At 44.2% G+C, this 16,894-nt stretch overlaps 1 protein-coding gene across 3 annotated transcripts in view; it reads right to left on the bottom strand.

Moving 5' to 3' along the window:
• BATF2 (basic leucine zipper ATF-like transcription factor 2) overlaps positions 1-16,894 on the bottom strand; it is a 152,439-nt gene that overhangs the window by 122,907 nt on the left and 12,638 nt on the right. For 2 of the 3 annotated variants that reach the window (XM_075838743.1, XM_075838740.1), the window contains exon 2: positions 16,764-16,877. The gene's annotated coding sequence lies outside the window, so the exon portion shown is untranslated. Of the gene's footprint in view, positions 1-12,907; positions 12,966-16,763; positions 16,878-16,894 lie in introns of all 3 variants that reach the window. The other variant, XM_075838741.1, reaches the window with a different exon arrangement.

The following is a 16,894-nucleotide window of genomic DNA, read 5'->3' as shown; positions in this document are numbered from 1 at the left end:
GGCCCAAAATAGGCCGTGTGAACATACCCTTATGCTGCGGATTTTCCGCAACGAATTACATTACAGAAAATCCGCAGTATTTACGGAATGTGTGAGCTGACACTAACCGCTTCCCTGCCGGTCTGTGGAAAAATTGTCTTTCATGAAACTGGTTGGGGACCGCTGGCCATAAGGTATATATTTTTCACAGGACATATTAAAAATATCCCATTTATTTTCTGTACTTTTATTTTTGAGAGCATTGTCCCTGTTTATATCATTAAGAAAATCCCTTTGTTGATGAAAATTGGACCTCCCGAAGCCTAGTGTTTTTGTAGCTCCTCTACTAAACATTTTATTAACCCCTTCAAGACTCAGCCTGTTTTGGCCTTCAGGACACAGCCAATTTTTTCAAATCTGACATGTTTCACTTTATGTGGTAATAACTTCGGAATGCTTTTACCTATCCAAGCGATTCTGAGATTGTTTTCTCGTGACACATTGGACTTTATGTTACTGGCAAAATTTGCTCGATACATTAAGTATTTAATTGTGAAAAACCCCAAAATGTATCGAAAAATTGCAAAAATGAGCATTTTTCTAAATTTATATGTATCTGCTTGTAAGACAGATAGTAATACCACACAAAATTGTTGCTAATTAACATCACCCATATGTCTACTTTAGATTGGCATCGTTTTTTGAACATCCTTTTATTTTTCTATGACATCACAAGGCTTAGAACTTTAGCAGCAATTTCTCCTATTTTCCAGAAAATTTCAAAAGGCTATTTTTACAGGGGCCAGTTCAGTTGTGAAGTGGATTTTAGGGCCTTATATATTAGAAACCCTCGATAAGTCACCCCATTTTAAAAACTTCACCCCTCAAAGTATTCAAAACAGCATTTAGAAAGTTTCTTATCCCTTTAGATGTTTCACAGGAATTAAGGCAAAGTAGATGTGAAATTTTCACTTTTTTTTTTTTGCAGAAATTCATTTTTCATCTATTTTTTTTGTAACGCAGAAAGTTTTACCAGAGAAACGCAACTCAATATTTATTGCCCAGATTCTGCACTTTTTAGAAATACCCCACATGTGGCCCTAGTGCACTTATTGACCGAAGCACAGGCCTCAGAAACAAAGGAGCACCTAGAGGATTTTGGGGCCTCCTTTTTATTAGAAAATATTTTAGGCTCCATGTCGGGTCTGAAAGGCTCTTGCGGCACCAAAACAGTGGAAACCCCCCAAAAGTGACCCCATTTTGGAAACTATACACCTTGAGGAAATTATCTAGGGGTATAGTGAGCATTTTGACCCCGCAGGTTTTTTGCAGAAATTATTGGAAGTAGGCCGTGAAAATGAAAATCTACATTCTTTCAAAGGAAATGTAGGTTTAGCTAATTTTTTCTAATTTCCACAAGGACTAAAAGGAGAAAATGCACCACTACTTTTGTAAAGCAATTTCTCCCGAGTAAAACAATACCCCGCATGTGGTCATAAACGTCTGTTTGGACACACGGCAGGGCTTAGAAGGGAAAGAGTGCCATTTGGCTTTTGGAGCTCAAATTTAGCAGGAATGGTTTGCGGAGACCACGTCGCATTTGCAAAGCACCTAAGGGACCAAAACAGTGAAAACACCAAAAAAGTGATTCCATTTAGGAAACTACACCCCTTGAAGAATCCATCTAGGGGTGTAGTGAGCATTTTGAACCCACAGGGTTTTCATAGATTTTATTAGAATTGGGAAGTGAAGATAAAAAAAATCCTTTTTTTCCAATAAGATGTAGCTTTAGCTCAATATTTTTCATTTTCTCAACAAATAAAGGAATAAAAAAAAAACAACATTTGTAAAGCAACTTCTCTGGAGTACGGTAATACCCCATTTGTGGTCATAAACTGCTTTTTGGGCATACGGCAAGGATCAGAAGAGAAGGAGCGCCATTTGGCTTTTGGAGCACAGATTTTGCTGGATTGGTTTCTTGACACCATGTCACTTTTGCAAAGCTCCTAAGGTACCAGTACAGTGGAAACTCCCCAAAAGTGACTCGATTCACAAAACTACACCCCTTGAGGAATTCATCTAGGGGTGTAGTGAGCATTTTGACCCCACAGGTGTTTCATAGATTTTATTAGAATTGGGCAGTGAAAATAACAAAAATCCTTTTTCTACAATAAGACATAGTTTTAGCTGAAAATGTTTCATATTCTCAACAAATAAATGAAAAAAAGCATGCAACACTTGTAAAGCAACTTCTCCTGTGTACGGCAATACCACATATGTGGTCATAAACTGCTGTTTGGGCACAGAGTAGGGCTCAGAAGGGAAGGAGCGCCATTTGGCTTTTGGAGTACAGATTTTGCTGGATTGGTTTCTGGTCGCTATGTCGCATATGCAAAGTCCCTGTGGGACCAAAACAGTGGAAACCCCCCAGAAGTGACCCCATTTTGGAAACTACACCCCTCAAGGTATTCACCTAGGGGTGTAGTGAACATATTAACCCCACAGGTGATTGGCAGAAACTGGTGTGCACTCGATGTTGCAGAGTGAAAATGGTTTTTCCATAGATATGCCAATATGTGGCGCCCAGCTTGTGCCACTGGAGACACACACCCCAAAAATTGTTAAAAGGGTTCTCCCGGGTATGCCGATGCCATATATGTGGAAGTAAACTGCTGTTTGGGCACACTGTAGGGTTCAGAAGGGAGGTAGCGCCATTTGGCTTTTGGAGTGTGGATTTTGCTTGTAGTAGTCTTGTTTTGAGTCTTACTGGTGTTTCCGTTTATAATGTCGGGGTACATGTAAGGCGGGCGGAGTATATAAGGGGCATAGTCAGGTGGTATAGTGGGGTAAATAATTCATATATGTGTTACGCTGTGACACAATCCTTTCTGCACAGGCCGGTGTCGGACTAATAAATGGTCCTTACTTATTCCCCTTTTCGTCCACACTCGGGATCTTTGCAGTTTAAGGAATTTTGCTGGGAAGTGTTGTCCTGGTATAATACGGGCACCCTTCCAGCAGATATGTTTGAGCCCTCCCCTTCCTGGTTCCCTAATTTTAGGGGCCTTGATAATTCGCCACTTGAAACAGAAGAAACGTTCCCCTCGGGCCGGCACAACTGCATATTTTTATTTCCTGGCTTATTGGGGCCTTAGCTAATTTTATTTTTTCATAGACGTAGTGGTATGAGGGCTGGTTTGTTGTGGGACGAGCTGTCGTTTTTATTGGTACCATTTTGGGGTACATGCAACATTTTGATCACTTGTTATCCTTTTTTTTTTTGGGAAGCAAGGTGACCAAAAAACAGCAATTTTGCCATATTTTTTTAGTTCTTTTTATACAGCGTTCACCACGCGTTATAAATTACATGTTACCTTTATTCTGCGGGTGAGTCCGATTCCGGTAATACCTAATTTATAGCACTTTTTTATGTTTTACAACTTTTTGGACAATAAAATAACTTTTGTAAAGAGAATGGATTTTTTCTATCGCAAAGTTGTGAGAGCCATAACGGTTTTAAATTTTGCGTCGACGGAGCTGTATGAGGGCTTGTTTTTAGCGAGACGAGTTATAGTTTTTATAGGTACCATTTTTAGGTACATGCGACTTTTTGATCACTTTTTATTAACATTTTTGGAAGACAAAGTGACCAAAAAATAGCAATTATGTCAGTATTTTTTAGTTATTTTTTTTACGGCGTTCACTGTGCGGAATAAATAACATAATATTTTTATAGTTAAGGTCGTTACGGTCGCAGCGATACCAAATATGTATGACTTTATTATTTTTTTCAATAATAAATGACTTGATAAGGGAAAAAGGGCGATTGTGTTTTGTGTTATTATTTGAAACTTTTATTGTATTTTTTACAACTTTTATTTTTACACTTTTTTTACACTTTTCTTTAGTCCCACTAGGGGACTTGAAGGTCCAACTGTTTGTTTGATGTTCTAATACATTGCACTACCTATGTAGTGCAATGTATTAGAACTGTCAGTTGTTCACTGACAGCAAGCCGATCAGGCTCCGCCTCCGGGCGGGGCCTAATCGGCTAACGTAATGGCAGGGCATCCTGTTGCCATAGTAGCAGTCGCCAGCCTTGTCATCGTATGGCAGGGCTGCCGATTGTATACAAACCACTTTGATGCAGCGATTGCATTGAATCGCTGCATTGAAGGGGTTAATGGCAGGAATCGGAGCTAGCTCCGGTTCCTGCCGATAGATCGGGGTGTCCGCTGTAACATACAGCGGACACCGACTGCTGATGACGCCGGCTCAGCTTCTGAGCCGGCGCCATCTTGCCGATGGTACCGGAAGCCTCCTGGGCCCCGCCGATGACGGGGCATAGGAGGATTCTGTTACTGGCAGACCGGGAGGTAAGTATTACCCCTCCGATCGCCTTTGCAGCCACCGGCAACCCAGCGATCACGTTGCTGGGGTGCCGGTGGCTATAAACGCCTCACATGCTGCGATCTCTATTGAACGCAGCATGTGAGGGGTTAATCGGTCGGATCGGATGCTAGCTCCGGTCCTGGCCGATACCTCAGGGTGCCAGCTGTAACATACAGCTGTCACCCGGCGGTGATGTGCTGGCTCAGCTCCTGAGCCAGCTCCATCTGTTTCACGTACAGTTACGTGGAATTGCGGGAAAACACCAGCTCCCATGTCGTAACTGTACGTGAAATTGCGGGAAGGGGTTAAAGGATAAATAAAAAGTTATTGGGGAAATTTATAAACCTTTCTACGCCAGTTTACTTGAGAAGAAAAGTCGCAAAAGGACACAAGAGTTGAAAGTTACATTGCAAATTTGGCCTATTTACGCCCCCCTCATCACTTTTTTGCAACGGAAGATGGGGCCACAGCGGCTTGTCAAATTTTTGGGAAAAAACTGGAGTAAATTATTATGGAAATCTACCCACTCTGTAGGGCGTAGCAAGGAAGAGGCCTGTGCTGGGCTTCTTACCTTGCCCCCCCCCCCATCGAAAAATGTAATTAAATAAGAAAATCTAATTAAAAAATAAATAAAAAATGAATGCTCAACTTATTGCTCCTCTTCTCCCCTCAGGATGTTCATACAACATACTGACGCCGGGCAGAGTCAGGATGTTGTATGTGACGCAGCAATGATAATGTTGAGTGCTGCGTCGCATACAAGACCCTGACGCTCCTCGGTGTCAGGACCTTGTATGAGCCCCCCTGCTGAGAGAGCCTGAAGGAACATGGAGGGACGAAGAGGTGACTATGCTTATTTATTTTATATCTGATGCAAAAAGGGGAATTGATGGTGCATGGCCACGGTCGCTGTGCCATAATTGTGGCGCACGGCTGGCTGAAACATGCAACAGTTATTAAGAAGCATTCACCTCTTAATAAATATGTTGTATCTTCAAATTTCTTTCTATTAAGACTGGCCCATGGAACGCCAGTCTGCATGAATTCACCCCATTATGTTGTGGTAACTATTATCTACGAAAATCTGAACTTTGAATATCCTGCACCAGTTATTAAAGGTAATTGTCTTTTATGATTGTCTGCTGGTTTCTGCTTCCCAGTTTATATAAGGGTAATGAAGTCCCTCAGGAGAATGACTTCATTATGATTTCCTGCCTCATATATTTACCTTATTAATAGATTTTCTGCTGCTTCCATTATACTTAGAGACTTATAACAAACCCATCAGTATTTTATTATTCTTTCTCTCTTCCCTTATTTCCACCCACACCCCCTTCCTCTTTTTAGAGTACTTAGCAATTAGGTTGGGGTATCTAGGTGTTCCTAGGCAGATTGGGGAGGCATAAAATGTCCCGTGAATGGGGATTCAAAGGTTGGAAGGTGTAACGTCTATGGCCGCGGATCGTCGTTCTGACTAACCCTCTGACGGCCGCGGCCATGGACGTGTGAGTTCTCAGCGACATCTCCCTCCTGAGAGACGCCGGCACTCACTTCCTGGTTCAGAGACTGTCTCCCGCAGGGCGCGCGCCCGCACGGCCTTAAAGGGCCAATGGGTGCACAGTTGCAGAATATCTGCAATTAGTCCAGAATGCTGCTGGACTATAAAAGGGGCTCTGCCCTCTTGATCATTGCCTGAGCATTGTTGTGTTGCCTAAAGTTTGTCTTTGCAAATGGTCTCCTAGTGTTTTCCAGTTCCCAGTGTTACCTGTTCCTGCTGCCTGTACACTGTATCCCGTGCCATCAAGAGTTTGAATCATGTTGTATCCTCCGCTGCATCTAGTGTCTGTCTACTACCGGAGCCTCCTCTTAGCCTGAATCCATCGCTACTGTCTACTTTGCCTCAGGTACCCTTTCTGGACTATAGACATTTCATTGTACCTGTTTGGCCAGCTGCTATCTCGCTACGCGGTACGGCCCAGTGGGTCCACACCCCGTGCCGTGACAGAAGGTAATACCGCACAAGATGGAATATGGCACTTTCATATGTCTTAGTATGAAATAGGAAATATAGGTTTTACAGCTACGTACAGCTCAGAACTTATATGGAGCTACAGTTAGGTCCAGAATTATTTGGACAGTGACACAAGTTTTGGCATTTTAGCTGTTTACCAAAATATATTGAATATACAGTTATATAACCAATATGGGCTTAAAGTGCAGACTCTCAGCTTTAATTTGAGGGTATTCACACCCTAATTTGAGGAAGGGTTTAGGAATTACAGCTCTTTAAAATGTAGCTGCCTCTTTTTCAAGGGACCAAAGGTAATTGGACAATTATCTCCAAAGCTATTTAATGGGCTGCATGGGCTATTCCTTCGTTAATCCATCATCAATTAAGCAGGTAAAAGGTCGGAGTTGATTCCAGGTGTGGCATTTGCATTTGGAAGCTGTTGCTGTGAACCCACAATATGAGGTCAAAGGAGCTCTCAATGCAAGTGAAACAGACCATTGTTAGGCTGAAAAAGGAGTGGCTAAATCCACAGTTTGGTACAGCCTTGAAAAAAAAGAGCGCACTGGTGATCTCGTGAACTCCAAAAGGCCTGAACGTTCACAGAAGACAACAGTGGTGGATGATCGCAGAATCCTTTCCATGGTGAAGAAAAACCCCTTCACAAAATCTACCCAAGTGAAGAACACTCTCCTGGAAGTAGATGTGTCAGTATCTAGGTCTACCATAAAGAGAAGACTTCATGAGAACAAATACAGAGGGCTCACCACAAGGTGCAAACCATTAATCAGCCTCAAACATAGAAAGGCCAGATTAGACTTTGCCAAACAACATCTAAAGAAGCCGCCCAGTTCTGGAACAGCATTCTTTGGACAGATAAAAATAAGATCAACCTGTACCAGAATGATGGGAGGAAGAAAGTATGGAGAAGGCTTGGAAGGGCTCATGATCCAAAACATCCTCTGTGAAACATGGTGGAGGCAGTGTGATGGCATGGGGATGCATGGCTGCCAAAGGCACTGGGTCACTAGTGTTTATTGATGATGTGACTGAAGCAGCCGGGTGAATTCTGAAGTGTTCAGGGATTTACTTTCTGCTCAGATTCAACCAAATGCAGCAAGGTTGATTGGACGTCGCTTCACAGGACAGATGGACAATGACCCAAAAACATACTGCGAAAGCAACTCTGGAGTTTTTTAAGGCAAAGAAATGGAATATTCTGCAATGACCAAGTCAATCACCAGATCTCAACTCGATCGAGCTGCATTTCACTTGCTTAAGACAAAACTTAAAGGGGTTGTCCGAGATACCAAAATGTTTTCAAAAACTGTGTCATACATTACCCCTTATACAGACAACCTAAATAAAGCATTATTTAAAAAAAAAAAAATTATACTTACATCTCTTCTTTGAATTTAGCAGTTTGTTTACATGCAGTTCAGGTCTGGTTTGTTGATCTTTCCTTCTGATGAAACTTGTTTTCCCTGCATGCATTGCAGGCTGTAATGAGCGTGCACGTACCTTCCAAGAGTTCATGTGAGCTGTCCTTGCTCCTCCCCGCTGACATCCTTCACAGGACTTGTTTCCTTGCTGACATTCTTGAAGGATGGTGAGCAAATGTTATCCTCCCCATTGTTTTTCACATTTTCCACCAAATTGCTGCGTAAATCAAGCACCAAACACGCGTGTGCGGTGCATGGTTTTCACGCACGCATTGACTTCAATGTGAGTGTAGGTGCATGATAACGCACCAATAGAGGACAAGCAGTATGTTTCACGCAGCGGACACTCGCTGCGTGAAAAGTCACGCAAGTGTGAACGGCCCCATTGAAATAAATGGGTCGCGTGTGCTGTGCGTGGTTTCGACGATCAGCACACGACGAGATTCACCCTGGTGTGAATGGGGCCTTAGACACGAGTTACAGAAGCGTGAATCACGTCCGTGTTCTGTGCTTAGCAAAAACGCACAACACACGCGACCCATTTATTTCAATGGGGCCGTTCACACATGCGTGACTTTTCACGCAGCGAGTGTCCGCTGCGTGAAACATACTGCTTGTCCTCTATTGGTGGGTTATCATGCACCTACACTCACATTGAAGTCAATGCGTGCGTGAAAACCACGCACCGCACACGCGTGTTTGGTGCGTGATTTACGCAACAATTTGGTGGAAAAAAGAAAAAAATGGGCTGGCTTTGTGAGTGCGTGAATAACGCATGACAATCGAAAAACACACTGATGCATAACGCACACACACGGACGGGATTGACGCAAGTTTTTCATGCGTGAAAAATACACACGCTCATGTGCATGAAGCCTTACTAATGGACGCTGTTAGGGCGGATTTACACGAGCGTGTGCGTTTTGCTCACGCAAAAACCGCAGGGTTTTGCGTGCGCAAAAGGCACTTGACAGCTCCGTGTGTCATGTCCATATGGATGCATGGCTGCGTGCTTTTCGCGCAGCTGCCATCATTATGACACTCCGTTTGGATTTTTGTAAACAGAAAAGCACGTGGTGCTTTTCTGTTTACATTCATTCTTTTACTGTTGTTGCGCGAATAACGCGCGTCCCACGGAAGTGCTTCCCTGGGGTGTGCGTTATTTTCACACACCCATTGACTTCAATGGGTGCGTGATGTGCGAAAAACGCCTAAATATAGAACATGTCATGAGTTTTACGCAGCGGACTCACGCTGCGCAAAACTCACGGACTGTCTGCACTGCCCCATAGACTTGTATAGGTCCGTGCGACCCGCGTGAAAACCACGCGAGCTGTACGGACGTAAATCACGTTCGTGTGAATCCGCCCTTAGACAGTGGCCATTAATAATGCACTAGTAATACATTTTGAAATAAATGAGGACATAGAAAAAATATTGTAATGAAATAAAATAACACACACAACTAGAGATGAGCGAACCGGGACAACCGAACCCGGTTTCGGTCCGAACATCGGGAAAAGTTCGGTTCGCAGCGAATCCGAACTTCACCGGGTTCGGCCGAACCCGTTTTGACCGAACCCGGTCAAAAATATTATACAAATCGGCAGCCACTTGTCTCTATCAATCACTGATAGAGAAAAGAGGCTGCTGATTAAAAATAAAATAAAAAGCATTTCATACGTACCCGGTCGTTGTCTTGGTGACGAGTCCCTCTTCTTCCTCCAGTCCGACCTTCTTTTCTGACGCGGCAGCCTGTGATTGGCTGCAGAGGCCTCTGCAGCCTGTGATTGGCTGCAGAGGCCGCGGCAGCCTATGATTGGCTGCAGCGGTCACATGGGCTGTAACGTCATCCAGGAATGTCGGGCCGGATGTCGAGAGGGACACGTCACCAAGGCAACGGCCAGGAGACCGGACTGGAGGAAGCAGAAAGTTCTCGGTAAGTATGAACGTCTTTTTTTTTTTACAGGTTACTCTATATTCTGATCGGAATTCACTGTCCACGGTGCTGAAGCAGTTACTGCCGATCAGTTAACTCTTTCAGCACCCTGGACAGTGACTATTTACTGAAGTCACCTAGCAACGCTGCCGTAATGACGGGTGCACACATGTAGCCACCGGTCATTACGGGGCCTCATGCACACGACCGTAAAAACACCCGTTATTACGGGTCGTAATTACGACCCGAAATAGCGGGCCCATAGACTTGTTAGCCACGGGTACCTTCCCGTTTTCTCACGGGAAGGTGCCCGTGCCGTTAAAAAGATAGAACATGTTCTATTTTTTTATTCTACGGGCCGTGCTCCTATACTTTATAATGGGAGCACGGCTCGGAAAAACGACCGGCTGCCCGTGGCCGGCCGTGCTCATCTCCTGAAATACTCTGTGCTGCCTTAAACTCTGTGGACAGGTCAGGATCCTGTTTCTTTTAAATGCTGCTGGGGAACTCGCTCGATCCACTATATAAGGCTGCGCTACAGTGCAGCATTTAAAAGAAACAGGATCCTGACCTGTCCACAGAGTTTAAGGCAGCACAGAGTATTTCAGGAGATGAGCGTGCAGATTAAGTGCTGCTGTGAACTCTGCTCTTACCATTACGTAGCTCTCAGTCTGTTACCTCTCCTCCACTCCTGTCCTCAATAACACCTTCACATGATTGGCAAGTCACCACGTAATGGTAAGAGCAGAGTTCACAGCAGCACAGAGTATTTCAGGAGATGAGCGTGCGGATCTTGTGCGGGGTAGTGACTTGCCAATCTGCACAGAATCTGCACGCTCCTCTACTGAAATACTCTGTGCTGCTGTGAACTCTGCTCTTACCATTACGTAGCTCTGTCTGTTACCTCTCCTCCACTCCTGTCCTCAATAACACCTTCACATGATTGGCAAGTCACCACCCCGCACAAGATCCGCACGCTCATCTCCTGAAATACTCTGTGCTGCTGTGAACTCTGCTCTTACCATTACGTGGTGACTTGCCAATCATGTGAAGGTGTTATTGAGGACAGGATTGGAGGAGAGGTAACAGACTGAGCTACGTAATGGTAATAGCAGAGTTCACAGCAGCACTGAATCTGCACGCTCATCTCCTGAAATACTCTGTGCTGCCTTAAACTCTGTGGACATGTCAGGATCCTGTTTCTTTTAAATGCTGCACTGTAGCGCAGCCTTATATAGTGGATCGAGCGGGTTCCCCAGCAGCATTTAAAAGATACAGGATCCTGACCTGTCCACAGAGTTTAAGGCAGCACAGAGTATTTCAGGAGAGGAGCGTGTGATTGGCTGCAGAGGCCGCTGCAGCCTGTGATTGGCTGCAGAGGCCGCTGCAGCCTGTGATTAGCTGCAGAGGCGGTCACGTGGGATGAAGCGTCATCCCTGGAGGCCGGCCTTCTGACGTGCGTGACCGCCACTACAGCCTGTGATTGGCTGCAGCGGCGACATGGATGAAACGTCATCGCTGGAGGCCGGACAGGAAGAATGTAAGTATGAACGTATTTTTAATTTTTTTTTATTACATTAAAATTGTATTTTCCGTGCGCCGAGCATGGTACTGTCAAGGTTGCTGAGAGTTAGTGCAGCCCATTAACTCTTTCAGCACCCTGGACAGTACCATGCTCGGCGCACGGAAATTACAGGTTCGGTCAGAACTAGTTTGGTCCGAATCAAACTTTTTCGTGAAATTCGGCGAACTAGACGAACCGAACTTTTCATAAGTTCGCTCATCTCTACACACAACACTGGTTAACGATTTTATTCAAAATAAAAAAGGTGTAATTGAAGTAGTCCTTGAACTTGATGTAGTACCAAGGACCCAACCTGTAAAAAACACATAATAACAACTTAGAGCCTGTTCACATCACCGTTCATTTCCGTTCCGGGGTTCCGTCGGAGGGTTCCGTCGGGTGAACCCCGCAACGGAAAGTGAAACTGACAGCACAGCTTCTGTTTCAGTCACTATTGATCTCAATGGTGACGGAAACATCACTAATGCTTTCCGTTCGTCACCATTCCGGCTGGTTTCCGGTTTTCCGACGGAATCAATAGCGTAGTCGACTGCGTTATTGATTCCGTCAGAAGACCGGAAACCAGACGGAATGGTGACGAACGGAAACCATTAGCAATGTTTCCGTCACCACTGATATCAATGTGACTGAAACGGAAGCTGTGGTTTCAGTTTGACTTTCCGTTGCAGGGGGTTCACCCGACGGAAACCTCAGACGGAACCCCGGAACGGAGAGCCAACGCTGATGTGAACAGGCCCTAAGGCTTCTTTCACACTAGCGTTTCTATACGTTTACCTCTCTTCCGTCAGAGGAAGAGAGGATCGATACGTTAAACGGAAAGCAACGGTTCCATTAGAATTACCATTGCTTTCAATGGTAATTTTTTTGTATCAGTTGCTTTCCGTTTATCTCCGTTCGCTAAGTTTCCGTTTTTTTTAAAGTGCAGTCTGCAGAACTTTTATTTACGTTCAAAAGAACGGAAACCTAGCGAACGGAGACAAACGGAAAGCAACTGATACAAAAGAATTACCATTGAAAGCAACGGTAATTCTAATGGAACCGTTTAACGTATCGATCCTCTCTTCCTCTGACGGAAGAGAGGTAAAAGCTACAAGCTGGGCTGCAAGCGGCCTGTGTGCTGCGTGTTATAGAATCTGTGCTAGTCCCAGGTGCCGTCCTTTTTCACTGTGAACACGCATAAGCGCGCTCAGTGAAAAGCTGCATAGGCACTAAGCAACCAGCACCCGCAGAAACGACACGTCACCAGTGACGTGTCGTATCCCATCCGAGGTCTCTCTGGGGCGAGACCATGTGATCGGGATACGACACGACAGTGGAGGAGGATGAAAAAGTGACGTCAGAAGTCATGTGATCCGAAGAAAAGAGCAGCCAGAGAGGAGAACAGAAGCAAGATTGCACAGGTAAGTATATTATTAAACTGTAAATATGTGCATTGTGGGTTTAAATTTACTGTAAAAATATATCTCGGACAACCCCTTTAAGGCAGGAAGACCCACAAACAAGCAACAACTGAAGACGCTGCAGCAAAGGCCTGGCAAAGCATCACAAAGGAGGAAACCCACCGTGTGGTGATGTCCATGGGTTCCAGACTTCAGGCCGTCATTGCCTGCAAAGGATTCTCTACAAAGTATTAAAAAAAATATTTATGGTAATGTTAATTTGTCCAATTACTTTTGAGCCCCTGAAATGAGGAGGTTGTGTAGAAAAATGGTTACAATTCCTAAACGTTTCACAGGATATTTTTGTTCAACCCCTGGAATTAAACCTGAAAGTCTAAACTTCAATTGCATCTGAGTTGTTTCATTTCAAATCCAATGTGGTGGCAGCGGAGCCCAAATCATGAAGATTGTGTCACCGTCCAAATAATTCTGGACCTAACTGTATAATATGAGCGTATGCATGAGGTCTAATGTATGTGGCTATACTTTTTACTTAATATGGTGGTAAATGTTTGTAGTACTGCTACATACTAGACTGCCTATTATTGCTTTTGTTTAGGTCCACCTCGCTCAGACAACAGGAAGCATGAGCAGACCGTACACGCTGCTACCGGATATAAAACAAACAGGACAACCGACAAAAAGTGCAGGAACAACTGTTGGTTAGGCTCTGTTCACGTCTGCATTCTGGTTTTCCGTTGTTCTGCTCTGTCATAGCAGCAGACGAAAGACTGAAAATACTGGATATTTTTTAATGGGTTCCGTTGGGTTTCCTTTGTAGTGTCCGCCATTGTACTGGACACCATGTCTAACATTTCTCACCGGATTGACGCGGATGTGGACAGAGCCTTACGGCCTATATATGTACGGAGTGATATATAAAACACAATCTGCATCTTTAATTATGTCGGTGTATAAGGGGATCTGCTCTATACTTATGTATACAAAATTCGTAACACACATGAAACAGCTTTTCAATTACAAACAAAATCATTACTTCAGCAGTTTTATAGTAAAATTCCCTTCTGTGTGAGCAGACTACAGGCTGTTTTATGAGCCTGTAGCTTCTGTCCTGTAAGGCTGGGTTCACACGACCATGTTACGTCCGTAATGGACGGAACGTATTTCGGCCGCAAGTCCCGGACCGAACACAGTGCAGGGAGCCGGGCTCCTAGCATCATAGTTATGTACGATGCTAGGAGTCCCTGCCTCGCTGCAGGACAACTGTCCCGTACTGTAATCATGTTTTCAGTACAGGACAGTAGTTCCACGCAGAGGCAGGGACTCCTAGCGTCGTACATAACTATGATGCTAGGAGCCCGGCTCCCTGCACTGTGTTCGGTCCGGGTCTTCCGGCCGAAATACGTTCCGTACATTACGGACGTAACATGGTCGTGTGAACCCAGCCTAATAAGCAGTCTGTAGTATGCTGAAAGAATATCAAGTTGTGATATAAGGCTCACACGAGCGTGGGGAAACTCGGACGTAAATAACGTGACATATGAATACGGCCTTACTCAATATATTATCTAAACTACTCCCAAACCAGAATTAGGCTTTAATACTGGTGCCCACCGTATTAGGCTCTGTTCACACTATAGTCAGAGCTTCCTTCTTAACATATCCATGAAAGCTTTGACAGATCTGTTTGCAAATTAATTCCTAACGGATCAAATTAAATTGTGGTATTATATGTGGTCAATATGGGGAATTATAAGTCAAAGTTTATGTCAGGACTCTGGTGTTTTTAAATCCAAGAATATCAATGTAGACTATTCTAATTTTTCCGTAAAAAAAACAATGGAAACGCAAAGAAACAGAATGAAGCACCAATGTGAACAGAGCCTTAGTTATTTGTCTTTAATGTAATACAGGACATGGGGATATAGAGATGAGGATAAAAAATGTAGTGATGTCTTAAAGCACCATAGTGGTGCAGAATAGAATTCTTTAGTGCAACATACCAATCACACGAAGGCCTCATGCACACGACCGTAACCATGTGCACGGCCGTGATTTTCGGGTCAGCCGGCAGCGGAGTGTCACCCGCGAGCCACCCGCAAATCGCGGGCCGTGCACATGGCCGCGGCCATTGTTTGCTATGAGCATGGATCGCAGAACACGGCCGTAATAAGACTTGCCAGTTCTTTCTGCGGTCCGGGCTCCTGGGCCATGCACGGACCGTGGAAACCACGGTCGTGTGCATGGCCCCATAGAAATGAATGGGGCCGCAATTCTCCTGTGGATTTGGGGAATTGCAGCCGCAAAACATTTGCGCTCGCATTTCCATTCTGCTGTCAGAGATGCAGAACAACGAAAATGCTGCAAGTGCAGGCTCCGTTAAACGGAGACAACAGGCGCTCGACGGTACCTATTGACTTAAATGAAAAAAATGGAAAAAAGCAGCACCGTTCAGTAAGTGCAGGGTGTAAAGTTCCTGTTAGGACATACGACCAATGTCCCAAATAGCCAGCAAATTCCAAGAATACAAGACAGCACTCCAAATTCTGTGAAAAAATAGGATCATTTTAATCACCACTTACGACGTTTCAGCCCTACACCATGGGGCCTTTCTCAAGCAATCCATCCAAATTGCTGGAGAAAGGCCCCATGGAGTAGGGCTGAAACGTCGCAAGTGGTCATTAAAATTATCCTATTTTTTCACTGAATTTGGAGTGCTGTCTTGTATTCTTGGAATTTATTGACTTAAATGGGTTTCGTCGGGGTGTCCATGGATTTACCGGAAACAATAGCACAGCATGATGCGCTATTGTTTCCGGTAGTTTTGGTGGAATCCGCGACAGAGGCCCCTAAACGATGTGAGCAGGCCCAAATTGTTTAAAAAAAATTATGACGAAACTGAGGAAGACTTTTGCATCAGTTGAGCCCCTAAAGCTGACCATGCACTAGAGATTTTGACTGGCCAAAAAGACAGATTTAGACCATTTTATCCCAACTGTCGCTGCCTTTTCGTGACACGAATGAGCATGACAGATGGCAACCGAAAACAGGTATCTGTGGAACAGTTGATCTGCCAACTTAGAATTTTTGGGTCATTGTGGGTGCAGTCTTCTAAAGTTGTTCATGCCAAACGACAGATCTGCATCCCATCAATAGAACCCCAGACCTGGCCACCTATCAAGGCAGAGATTGACTGGTGATTTGTTGCTTTAACCTATGGCGTTGTCATCCAGAATGACAACCTTCACAGACCAACCATGAACGACAAGTCATTCAGAAAACGGTTGTCTGAAATCCCTAATGTATGGCCAGCTTTAGAATATAATCTTATCCATTGATGGGTCTAGCATGATCTTTTTTTAAAAAAAAAACCATACTTAAACAGCCCAAAAAGTGTGAACTATGAGGGGAATTCTGACAAGAAACATTTATCCATTGGATATGCCATAAATGTCTGATGGGTGGGGCTCCCACCTCTGGGATCCCTATCTTTAATGGAGGACCCCTGACTTCTGTTTAGTTGTAGCCAGATGTCATTGGGAACAAAATAGAAGGGGACAACTGTCTCCATTGTCCCCACCGGAAGTTACGGAAACAGCCCAGGCACGGCTTCTACAACTAAATGATGGTCACTTCTTTTCAGAATATGGACATTTGACATTTACAACATATCCTATGGATATGCCATAAATGTTTCTTGTCATAATACTGTTTTAATTGGCGTATTGGATCTTGGCTCAGTAAAATCCATACTGATGACCCTTTATGATCCAGGATGTGCTTAATATGATACAATAAAGTAGTGGTGCGACATGTGCTGAATGGAAGCGAAGTGTAGTAAACACTGCAATGTAGCAAATTGTGGCGCGGGCAGGCATTAGGGTGAGTCCACACATATTGTTCTATCACGTTTTGAAACAAAACCAAAATGTGCGGCCTCACCCTAACAGCTCATTGCGCCTGTGATAACACAATTAAACAGATGATTTATTAACAGTGTAGTGACCTGTTTACTCACCTTTTAGGGACTCTCTTTCCCCCTCTTGTTAGAACCCAACTTTATCTGCTGTCTATTTCACGCATTCAACCATGATTTTTTGGGGGGTAAAGGGGTTAAAAGTTCGAGATTTGTCTGCAAAAGAAGACAGA

This window comes from Rhinoderma darwinii, chromosome 9, assembly GCF_050947455.1.
Source record: "Rhinoderma darwinii isolate aRhiDar2 chromosome 9, aRhiDar2.hap1, whole genome shotgun sequence".
NCBI classification, from domain to species: domain Eukaryota; kingdom Metazoa; phylum Chordata; class Amphibia; order Anura; family Rhinodermatidae; genus Rhinoderma; species Rhinoderma darwinii.
The sequence above is the reverse complement of the archived record's forward strand: the minus strand, read 5'-3'. Positions and strand labels throughout refer to the sequence as shown.